The sequence below is a fragment of the Cynocephalus volans genome, chromosome X (assembly GCF_027409185.1).
Source record: "Cynocephalus volans isolate mCynVol1 chromosome X, mCynVol1.pri, whole genome shotgun sequence".
NCBI classification, from domain to species: Eukaryota; Metazoa; Chordata; class Mammalia; order Dermoptera; family Cynocephalidae; genus Cynocephalus; species Cynocephalus volans.
In genome coordinates, this window is record NC_084478.1 from 27,256,912 (window position 1) to 27,268,869 (window position 11,958).

An 11,958-nucleotide genomic window follows, 5' to 3' on the forward strand; every position below is an offset into this window, starting at 1 on the left:
TTTATACACACAATATTTTGCCCTTCATCTGATTAATCTGCCAGCTTTAATATAGAAACATTCCTTTCTTGTAGAGCTGAAGAAAGTTATTGATTCCCCTGTTAGAATATTATTGATTTAAGCCAAATCTCTTAAAAATATATTTTCCAAATTTTTAATTAATTGCATTTAATAATTTCTACCAAAGTGATTATACAAGGCTTGATATCATATCCAGAACATTTTTGCAGCTCTAGCTCTACAAACTATCCCAGGAGATTCAAATATTCTTCCCATTTTCATTACTTCAATTTCCAGATTTTCAGATGTTTTATTGAATTCTTTCCAATTAATATTTTTGTATGGTAGTATACTATAAAATTTACTGAGAAAAGATTTTAAATGACTTACTTCAGAGGTCATTAAATGTCTTCTGTAATAAGCCAGAAGGTAATTATTTTAGCCTTTGCAGGATACATGGTATCTGTAGCAACTACTTGATTCTGCTATTGTAGTGAGAAAGCAGTTACAGACAATATATAAATTAATGGGCATGGCTATGTTCCAACAAAACTTTATTTATGGACACTGACATTTACATCTTATATAATTTTCACATGTCACAAATATTTTTCTTCTTTAGGTCACAGGCAGTACAAAATTTCATGGCAGGCCAGATTTGGCTCATGCACCCAAAGAACAATCTCTGTTCTACTTGATTTACATTTTTGTTGCATCATCCAAAGGTAATTGAATGCAGTGGTTTATTTCTAAATTAAAATATCCAGAAAGGTTTCTAAAATTTTGGCTGAAGCTCCATTTTTTTTTTTATCAGGCAATAAGGTTTTCCTGTAAATATTTGTTATTTAAATAATTTTTCTCAAGCATCAGCAATAGAATTTAATATACAAGTATTACTCCTTTTGGTCCTATAATATCAACAAAACCCATTAAAATATATTTAGAGTCTTGAATTTCATAATTCAAGTAAGTTATTAAAGTATTTTTATATGAAAGAATTGGGGTGTCTTTAATAATTATTGAAATTTTTATCTCCTTGTCTCAGATATTTTCTTAAAAATTATTTTCTAATTTCACTAGATAAGTTTTGCAATAAGCAGGACCTTAAGTCTAGATTGCGATGATATACTCATATCAATATTATTCTTTCTTTGAATTTCTCATAAGAATTTCCTTTCTGAAAAAGCTTGATTATTTTTAACTACACAGTAGATAATGTTTAAAATTCTGGTTGTGTTTTCTATATGTTTTTCATTTGCTTTTTTGACATTTTGATCAGATTTGGGGGGAATTTTTTACTATTTCAAGAGTTTTATTGTATGGAATTGATTCTTGATCTTATTTCATCTTTTTCCTCATTGATGGTTGTGAATTGTTTTTCCCTGAACCACAAGTTATAAGAGAACACGATTGCCATTTTGATAGAAACATATGATTGGCACTTTCAAAGTTCAGTGATACAATTTTAGAGTATATTTGCACTTAACATTTATGTCAGGAGGAATAATAAACTACTTGCATTGTTTTGTTGAAATAATTAAGCTGGTTTTTAATTGTAGGATTACAAATTATTTTATTTTGGACTGATTCTTGTAACCAGAGATTTAACAGTCAGCAGTTTATTACTAAAATCATTTATTTGAGGGCCAGCCTGTGGCTCACTTGGGAGAGCGTGGTGCTCACAACACCAAGTCAAGGGTTAAGATCCCCTTACTGGTCATCTTTAAAAAAAAAAAATCATTTATTTGTTGTTTTCTTTGAGATTCAGGAGATTTATGTTGAAGCTATTTTAAAGGAACATTGAGAAGCTTATCCAAATTTTCTTGTCTCTCCATTCTCTAAAAATTCTTGAATTTATAAATATTAGCATATAGTACATTTACCAAGTGCACATTAGAGTGCTCTAATTACAAACCAATGGATAAATCATATTATTTAGAAGTCACAGCAACTAAGTGATATGAGGATAATAAAACAAAATATGGTTTTCCTAAAGCTTCATAAAGAGGTGCAATGCGCCACTGCGGTACACTGAGCTCCATAGAGACAGCGTCGGGGCAAGTGAGAGCCGGACGGGCACTGGGCGACTCTGCCTCGCTGAGGAAAAATAACTAAACATGGGCAAAGGAGATCCTAAGAAGCCGAGAGGCAAAATCTCATCATATGCATTCTTTGTGCCAACTTGTCGGGAGGAGCACAAGAAGAAGCACCCAGATGCTTCAGTCAACTTCTCAGAGTTTTCTAAGAAGTGCTCGGAGAGGTGGAAGACCATGTCTGCGAAAGAGAAAGGAAAATTTGAAGACATGGCAAAGGCGGACAAGGCCGGTGATGAAAGAGAAATGAAAACCTATATCCCTCCTACAGGGGAAACAAAAAAGAGGTTCAAGGATCCCAAGGCACCCAACAGGCCTCCTTCGGCCTTTTTCTTGTTCTGTTCTGAGTATCACCCAAAAATCAAAGGAGAACACCCCGGCCTATCCACTGGCGATGTTGCAAAGGCACTGGGAGAGGTGTGGACACCACTGCTGCAGACGACACGCAGCCCTGTGCAAAGAAGGCTGCTCAGCTGAAGGAGGAATATGAAAAGGATGTTGCTGCACACCGAGCTAAAGGAAAGCCTGGTGCAGCAAAAAAGGGAGGTGTCAAGGCTGAAAAAAGCAAGAAAAAGAAGGAAGAGGAAGAAGACTGAAAGACTCCCGCAGTGGGTAGTCAGTCAGTTCAGGGAGACCCTCCCAAGGAACAGCGAGACCACGGCTTCGGATGCAAAAACAAGAGGTTTATTGAACACACAGGTACCCGGGCGACTCAGTCTTTCGAAAGACTGGCGCGCCGAGTAGAGCTCCTGGGTCCTTTTTATAGCAAAAAGCGCGGGTACAGAAGCGAGAAGCAAGGTAATTGGTTAGTTTAAATCAAGCCAGGGGTGAACTTCGGTCAAGTGGGAGTCCTTGAAACAGCTGAGGGGCACTCTTGAAACTTTAACTGACTTGTCTATTTCTGGGAACTATCCGCCCTTTGCCTCGGGCCGGGGCCCAGGTGCATAACCACAGATATCCTGTTTGACTCTGTTCCCCTTGTTTCTTAACTTGACTTTTTGGCTGTATTTTCCCTATACCCTTGTAAAAAGCACTTCCTTCATTCCCCCATTTCTCTTGTGGATCGCTCTAATCTTAGAGCGGAATTAAAAGTTATCTTCGCCATTTAAGGTTTGGTATTTTTGCCTAAGGACCAGAATCTTAACTGCACTTACCCTATCATTGATGAATTGGACTAGTCTATTGATGACGTAGGGCCCAAGGGTGAACAACAGAAGGAGGAGTAATAGGGGCCCGGCGATGGTTGACAGTAGGGTGGTCAACCAAGGGGAGTTATTTGATCTGGTTATAAGCATTTTCATAGTTTGAGTCAGGAGGCCTGACTCTTTTAGAGGCCGGTGCATCAATTTCTGGAATATCCCAAGCCTCGAGACCCGCCGCCAGGGCACATATATCAGGGGTAAGGGAGGGCCACCAAGTCCAAAGGGGGTGGACTTCTGTCTTGAACCAGACAACCTTTCCAGTTTGGGACAGTACCTGCCAGGTGAGGGTGTTGGGCTGGTTAGGGTTATTACTTGGTAGGCTTGCTCCGCCGCCGCCGAATGCGCAACTTAAGAGGATTATCAGTCCTCTCCAGCTCCCAGGATTCATCTGGTACGGAGGGTGGCGCAGGCTTGAGGTGAGAAGCATGTACCCAGGCTGCAATGCCGTCTACTTTTACCGCTGTTGGTGTGGTCAGTAGCACCAGGTACGGGCCTTTCCACCGAGGCTCAAGGCTGCCGGTCCGATGGCGCCTAACAAGCACTTGGTCTCCGACCTGGAACGGATGAGGGATGGCCACGGCACCTGGCTCGTATACCTCCTTGATCTGGTCCCAGATCTGGGTTTTTACAACTTCTAAAGCCTTTAAGTGAGTAAATAAGACAGGAAGAAAGTTATCATCGGGACCCAGTGTTCCTCCCAACTCAAGTATGGGGGGGGGTCCCCCGTGGAGGATTTCATAAGGAGTCAGACCAAGCTGGCCAGGGGTATTCCTGGCTCTGAACAGCGCTAAGGGAAGGAGGGCCACCCAGTCTTTTCCACCGGTCTCTAAGGCCAATTTAGTTAAGGTCTCTTTGATGGTTCTATTCATTCTCTCTACTTGACCTGAGCTCTGGGGCCTATACGCACAATGTAATTTCCAATTTATTCCCAGTTGTGTGGCCAGTCCCTGGCTTACCTGAGCAACAAAGGCTGGGCCATTATCTGACCCGATCACCTTAGGGATCCCGAAACGGGGCAGGATTTCTTCTAGTATCTTTTTACATACAGTCAGGGCCGTTTCAGTTTTGGTAGGGAAAGCTTCTACCCATCCAGAGAAAGTATCTACAAATACTAGCAGATACTTGTTTCTATACCGGCCAGGCTTTACCTCTGTAAAGTCTACTTCCCAGTATACGCCGGGTCGATCTCCCCGTTGTCTTTTTCCGGTCTCTCGGTAGGTGGTAGCCGCATTAGTCATGGCGCAAGCCGGACACCGATTGGCGACTTCTTGAACAGTGGACCGGAGGTTCGGGATGGAGAGGCTGGTGCGGCTTGCCAGTTGAAGGAGCTTTTCTGGTCCTAAGTGTGTTAGCTGGTGTAACCGCTGAATGAATTCCTTTCCCTGGTCAGGAGTGAGCTCTCCTGGCCTGGTCTTAGCTTGAGCAGGCTCGATTGGCTCTTGAAGCTTTATAGTTTCTGCTAGCACCCTGACCGACAGGGCGGCTTGTTTTGCAGCCTCGTCGGCCCTCCGGTTCCCGGCCGCCACAGGGTTATTTCCTCTCTGGTGGCCCGGGCAGTGGATAATGGCGACCTGCTGTCCGTGTAGATGTTGATGTTTTTTCCTTCGGCTAGGCGTAATGCCTGCGTCAAGGCGATTAGCTCGGCCTTCTGGGCTGATGTCCCTTCTGGCAGGCTGCTTGCCCATACCGTCCGTTTGCCATCTACGATGGCGGCCCCTGCTCTCCGCTTACCTTCCACAATGAAGCTGCTACCGTCTGTATACCAGGCAGGCACTCCGGGCAATGGCTGGTCCTTCAGGTCCCGTCGAGTCCCAGCTTCTTCAGCAAGGATTTCTGAGCATTGGTGTACTGGGGTGGATTCTGACTCGACTGGTAGTAGGGTAGCTGGGTTCAGGACAGCAGGGGGCGCGAAAGATATCCTTTCGTTTAGCAGCAAACTCTGGTAATGAGTCATTCTGGCATTGGTCATCCACCGATTGGGGGGCTGCCGCACAATACTTTCGAGGCTGTGGGAAGCAATCACAGTCACATTTTGCCCCAAGGTTAACTTATCAGCGTCTTTGAGGAGGAGTGCCACTGCAGCAACCGCTTTTAGGCAGGTTGGCCACCCACTGGCCACTGGATCCAGTTTTTTTGATAGATAAGCTACTGGCCGTCGCCATGGTCCTAGGGTCTGAGTAAGCACTCCTCGGGCCACACCGGCTCTTTCATCTACGTATAGAGTAAACGGTTTGGTGAGGTCTGGGAGAGCCAAGGCGGGGGCAGACAGCAAGGCTTTTTTTATGTGGTCAAAAGCCTTTTGATGCTCCTCAGTCCAGGTAAAAGGAATGTTTTCCCTTGTCAGGGGGTACAAGGGTGCAGCCAGGGAAGCAAACCCAGGAATCCAGAGCCTGCAGAATCCGGCAGTACCCAGAAATTCGCGGACCTGCCTGGGGGTTGTGGGAGTGGGGATCTTCATAACTGTAGCTTTCCGGGCCGCGGTCAGCCATCTTTTTCCCTCTTTGAGCAGGTACCCCAAATAGGTGACCTCCTTCTGGCATAACTGGGCCTTTTTAGCTGATACCCGGTACCCCAACTTACTCAGTTCCTGCAAGAGCTTCTGTGTCCCTTTTTTGCAGCCTTCATATGTGGGAGCCGCCACCAGGAGGTCGTCCACATATTGGAGTAATGTGACCTGGGGGTTGAGAGCCCTAAAAGGAGCTAAATCTCGGTGGAGGGCCTCGTCGAAGAGAGTGGGAGAGTTTTTGAACCCCTGTGGCAGCCGTGTCCAGGTCAGCTGACCTGTGTTACCTTTTTCTGGGTCTCTCCACTCGAACGCGAACAGTGGCTGGCTGTTGGGGTGTAGTCTGAGGCAAAAAAAGGCATCCTTGAGATCCAAGACTGAGTACCAAGTGTGACTAGGCGGAAGGGAACTCAGGAGGCTGTATGGGTTTGGGACTGAGGGATGAATGTCTTGCACCCTTTTGTTAATTTCTCTCAAGTCTTGGACTGGCCGATAGTCATTGGTCCCTGGCTTTTTTACTGGTAGCAGAGGGGTGTTCCAGGGCGACTGGCAGGGCACTAAGACCCCTAGGTCTAAGAACCTTTGGATGTGGGGTCTGATGCCTTCCCGGGCTTCTTTAGTCATTGGATACTGTCGGACGGCCACCGGTGAGGCACCCGATTTCAGCTCTACTACTACTGGTGGGACGTTATTGGCCAGTCCCATACCTGTCTTTTCTGCCCATACGGTGGGAAAAAGTTGGAGCCAGGATGGGTCGATGGAGGGAGAGGCCGGCTTTTCATACAGCCGGTATTCTTCTTCTAGGTTTAGGACCAGGCACATGGTAGAGTGATCTCCCCATGTTACTTGTGGGCCCTCTGTAGAAAACTGGATTTGAGCTTTTAGTTTGGTTAGGAGGTCCCTGCCCAACAGAGGAGCGGGGCACTCGGGTATGACCAGAAAGGAGTGGGTTACTTGTTTATATCCAACTTTTAAAAGTCTCTTTGTGGTCCAGGGGTAGACGTTGCTTCCTGTCGCTCCTTCTACAACTGTCCGTCTAGGCTCTATTTCTCCCATGGGTTGGGTCAATACCGAATGTTCAGCCCCGGTATCGACCAGGAACTCAATGGGGGTCCCCTCCACAGTCAGTGTTACCCTAGGTTCGGGGAGGGGGTCCGAACCCCGACTCCCCTAGTCATCTAGGGATAGAACCTTGGCTTCTCTGATGTTCTTTTTCCGGGGACATTCTCTTGCCCAGTGACCCTTTTCTTTACAGTACGCGCATTGGTCTTTGTCTAGAGGGGGTCTTCCATCCCTAGGTGTTTTCTTTGCCCGGTTGCTCAGGTTCCCTGTCTGCCTATCTCTAGACCCTCTTTCACCTACCACTGCGGCCAAAATCCTAGTCAAGTTTTTTTCTTGGCGCCTATCGCGCCGTCTCTCTCTCTCTTCTGTCTCTCTTTTTTCTCTTTCTTGTTTTTCCTCTTCTGTCTCTCTCTTGTGGTACACCTTTTCTGCCTCTCTCACTAAATCTTGTAAGGAATAATCTTGGAGCCCCTCTAGCCTCTGCAACTTTTTCTTGATATCTGGGGCTGCCTGTCCGATGAAGGCCATTGCAACCGCAGCCTGCTGCCCCTCAGAAGAGGGTTCAAACGGAGTGTACCTTCTATAGGCCTCCATTAGGCGTTCCAAGAAAACCGAGGGGGGTTCTACTGGTCCCTGCAAGACCTCTCTTACCTTAGCCAAATTGGTGGGGCGCCGGGCTGCCCCTTTGAGACCTGCCACTAGAGTCCGGCGGTAGACCAGAAGACGCTCCCTACCTTCGGCCGTGTTGTAATCCCATTGAGGTCGATTGAGGGGGAAGGCCTCATTAATGAGGTTCTCGAGTTGTGTAGGGGCCCCGTTGTCCCCGAGAACGTTCTTGCGGGCCTCCAGAAGAATCCTTTCTCGCTCTTCAGTGGTGAAGAGGATCTGGAGTAGCTGTTGGCAATCGTCCCAAGTGGGCTGGTGAGAGAACATAAGGGACTCAAGAAGTCCCGTGAGTCCTGCTGGTTTTTCAGAAAAAGACGGGTGGTTAGACTTCCAATTGTAAAGATCTGCTGAGGAAAAAGGCCAATACTGTAGAGGGACCAAGCCATTAGGCTCAGCTGGGGGCCCTATGGCTCGGAGGGGCAAAGCTACGGTGGAGTCAGGACCGGAGCCGTCTCTCGGACTGCGAGGTTGGCGGCTCCTAGTCCCCGCAGCCGGTCCCTCAGGGCTAGGATCACCGGGCGCTCGGCCTGGTGCCGATCTGTTTCCCTGAGGGGCCAGAGGGGGCAGCGGAGCCGCCGGGTAAGGTGGGGTTTCAGAGAGAGAAAATAGGTCATCTGGTGTCGGGAGGACGGGGGGTTGGGGAGGGGCGGAAGGCTTCCTTGTAGGTGGCCTTTGAGTATTTTCTGATCCCGAAACAACAGCGACTTTGCTGGAGGGTGGCACCCAGGGAGGGGGATTCTGGGCGAGGTCTTGCCATACCACGACACAGGCAACCTGGTCCGGGTGTCCTCCGGTCTCCTGAAAAACAATCTTTTTAACTGCAAAAATGACAGTAAGATCAAAGGTTCCCTCTGGCGGCCAACCTACGCCGAATGTGGGCCACTCAGACGAACAGAAAGTCTGCCATTTTCCTTTTTTGATCTCCATGGACAGATTGTGAGCCCTGGCTTTGACATCTTTCCAATGATCTAGAGTAAGGGAGAGGGGCGTAAGGGCACTTTGCCCCATCTCGAAAATTTCCAATAGGGGAACGACGACGCAAAGACCTATCACAACTAAGACAAAAAGAAACCAGAAACGGCGACGAGACCGAGTGCCGTAGAAATAGAAGAAAGAGTCCGATGGCAGAGCGCGCCTCCCGAGACGCGGTGAGACCAAAACACAATAATCCTCTGCCAAGGGGTCCACCAGGCGTCCCTGGTCCTCCCCTGATCCTGGGACGTCTCCCAGGATTGCCGGGTGGTGAGCCCCCGAACACGTCTGTTCGCTACCCGCACTTCGCTCCCAGAGCGACTAACCCGGAACAAACTGAAACCAAAATGCGCGCGCTCAGAAAAGACAGTCGAAATCACTGAGTCAGACACAGAGACGAGACACAGAAACGAGACACAGAACGACTGCTGGCCAGCTTACCTCCCGTTGGTGGGTCGGTGGTCCCTGGGTGGGGGTCTCCGATCCCGGACGAGCCCCCAAATGAAAGACTCCCGCAGTGGGTAGTCAGTCAGTTCAGGGAGACCCTCCCAAGGAACAGCGAGACCACGGCTTCGGATGCAAAAACAAGAGGTTTATTGAACACACAGGTACCCGGGCGACTCAGTCTTTCGAAAGACTGGCGCGCCGAGTAGAGCTCCTGGGTCCTTTTTATAGCAAAAAGCGCGGGTACAGAAGCGAGAAGCAAGGTAATTGGTTAGTTTAAATCAAGCCAGGGGTGAACTTCGGTCAAGTGGGAGTCCTTGAAACAGCTGAGGGGCACTCTTGAAACTTTAACTGACTTGTCTATTTCTGGGAACTATCCGCCCTTTGCCTCGGGCCGGGGCCCAGGTGCATAACCACAGATATCCTGTTTGACTCTGTTCCCCTTGTTTCTTAACTTGACTTTTTGGCTGTATTTTCCCTATACCCTTGTAAAAAGCACTTCCTTCAAGACGAGGAGGAGGAAGACAAAGAAGAGGAAGAGGAAGATGATGAATAAGTTGGTTCTGGCGCCGTTTTTTTCTTGTCTATAAAGCATTTAACCCCCCTGTACACAACTCATTCCTTTTAAAGAAAAAAATCGAAATGTAAGGCTGTGTAAGATTTGTTTTTAAACTGTCCAGTGTCTTGTTTTGTATAGTTAACCCACTACCGAATGTGTCTTTAGCTAGCCCTGTCCTGGTGGTGTTTTCAATAGCCACCAACCTTGCGTGGTACAGTATGGGGGTGTAAATTGGCATGGAAATTGAAAGCAGGTTCTTGTTGGTGCACAGCACAAATTAGTTATATATGGGGGTGGTCATTTTTTCACCTTCAGTTGTCTCGGATGCAGCTTATACAAAATAATTGTTCTGTTAACTGAATACCACTCCGTAATTGTGAAACAAAAAAAAAAAGGTGCAGCTGTTTTGTTGACATTCTGGATGCTTCTAAGTAAATACAATTTTTAAAATTAGTATTGTTGTCCTTTTCATAGGTCTGAAATTTTTCTTGAGGGGAAGCTAGCCTTTTGCTTTTGTCTATTTTGGGTTACACAAATTGTTACAGTGTTTATCTTTCATGTAGTTAGTTGACAAAAAGCTTTTTGTGTACACAGCCTGTACATCATGATGGGGGTAATAAAAGTTAACTTGAGACCTTGTTCATTCATCACTGAAACTCTAAAATCTTGATCAGTTGATAACGAATTTCACGTAGCCCACTTACATTTACGAAGTGAAGAGTAACCAGTGTACTCACAGCATGGGATTATTAGAATCAAATATTTTGAAAGTCTGTCCTTGAAGGACTAATAGAAAAGTATGTTCGCATCTTTACATGACAACTCTATATTCCTTAACTCCCATTGCCATATAATGGCAGTTATATTTTGCAGTTCCCACGTTAAAGAAGAGCTTAGAATGTATCCTCAAAAGCGTGAGCTTAAAATACAAGACTGCCATATTAAATTTTTTGTTGCTGTGAGTCCCGGTGAAGGCTATGAAAGTGCTGGCTGTAAATCTCTTTTCCCATTTATCTAAATATGGACTATTCAGAAAACTTGAGATTCTCCATTAAAAGTATTTTTAATTATTGAGGCCAGCTTTTAAAATAGGATATATTTTCCTATATTGTGGTTTGCCCCTTTATAAATCAAATAGACATGAGGAAAGAAGACATTTAAACTTTGCATCTCAGCAACAGACAGACACCAAGCCACCACAGGAAATGCCCCAGGCTCCCAAGCTGGGACAGTGGGGGGGCGAGGGCTTCAACCACGCCCCAATGACTTCTGCACCCAGTGCAGCAATGACCAAGCCACAGCTGGAAGCCTCCTGGTCTCCCCCGCAGGAATGAAGGGGGTGCCACAGGTCTCAACCCCAGTCCCCTTCTTCCTCCTTCCACCCTATTTTCTTCCCCTTTCCCCCTCCCCCGCAACTGCTCCGCAACATCATAGAATGTAAAAAAATAATATTAATAAATAAACTTAAAATAAATAAATAAATAAATAAATAAACTTTGCATCTCAGTAAATTATCCAACTTATTTGAATCTGATTTTTCTTTGCAAAACTCAACTCATTCATTAGAATCATGTTTATCTGCTTAGCAGTTTAGGGAACAATTTGGCAATATTGTGGTTTTTGAGAGTATCATTCTCTTAAAGTGCCAGTGTTTTAAATAGCGTTCTTGTAATTTTACACGCTTTTGTGATGGAGTGCTGTTTCGTTATATAATTTTGTCTTGGATTTTTTCCATTTGCATTTATGTAATTTCAGGATTAATACTGGACATCTGAGTCCTGGATGATACTAATAAACTAATAATTGCAGAGGCTTAAAAAAAAAAAAAAAGAGGTGCAATGCAGTCTTGTTGCCTACTATGACATGCTGGAAATGGCAGATGTGACTGTTTCTCAGATGTCACTAAGAAGGCCCTGTTCTCAATGGTTGTCACAGCAGCCTATCTCTGGTTTAGGCCAATACTTCTGAAAGTACGAGGCTTCCTAAAAAAGCTGATTTATCTATCCATCCATCCACTCATCCAATAAACATTTATTGAGCAACTAGTAGAGTCTTGTGAAAGAGTGTATGTAAATGGAGGCCACATACCATTTGTCTAAATATTTTAAAGTTGTAAACCAAGCTAACAAAATATTAAATAAAGTATATTTTATGTTCCTGCCTTGAGAAATGTACCTATATAAGGTAAAAATTTTAAAACTGTTTTTCATGACCAACAGTCAGCAAAATATCAAAAAGGACCGTATTTCACTTTTACTGCATGTGTCTGGTTTTTTTTCTTTTTGATGTGCCAATGATGTTTAGATGAGTGATAAAGACATACATAATTTATAAATTATTTTAAATTTATTTCTTAAAATATATCTTATCTAGTTGTTTCAACAATACTACTAATTGTGTTGTTATGATCAAGATTTTCACATAATTTGTCTTCCCTTGAAAAGAATGATTTAAAGG

The 11,958-nt window shown here is 45.2% G+C and overlaps 1 pseudogene; it reads left to right on the plus strand.

The window, feature by feature from the left end:
• The first annotated feature begins 2,117 nt into the window (after positions 1-2,117).
• Positions 2,118-9,498, plus strand: LOC134367474 (high mobility group protein B1-like; annotated as a pseudogene).
• Positions 9,499-11,958: the final 2,460 nt, after the last annotated feature.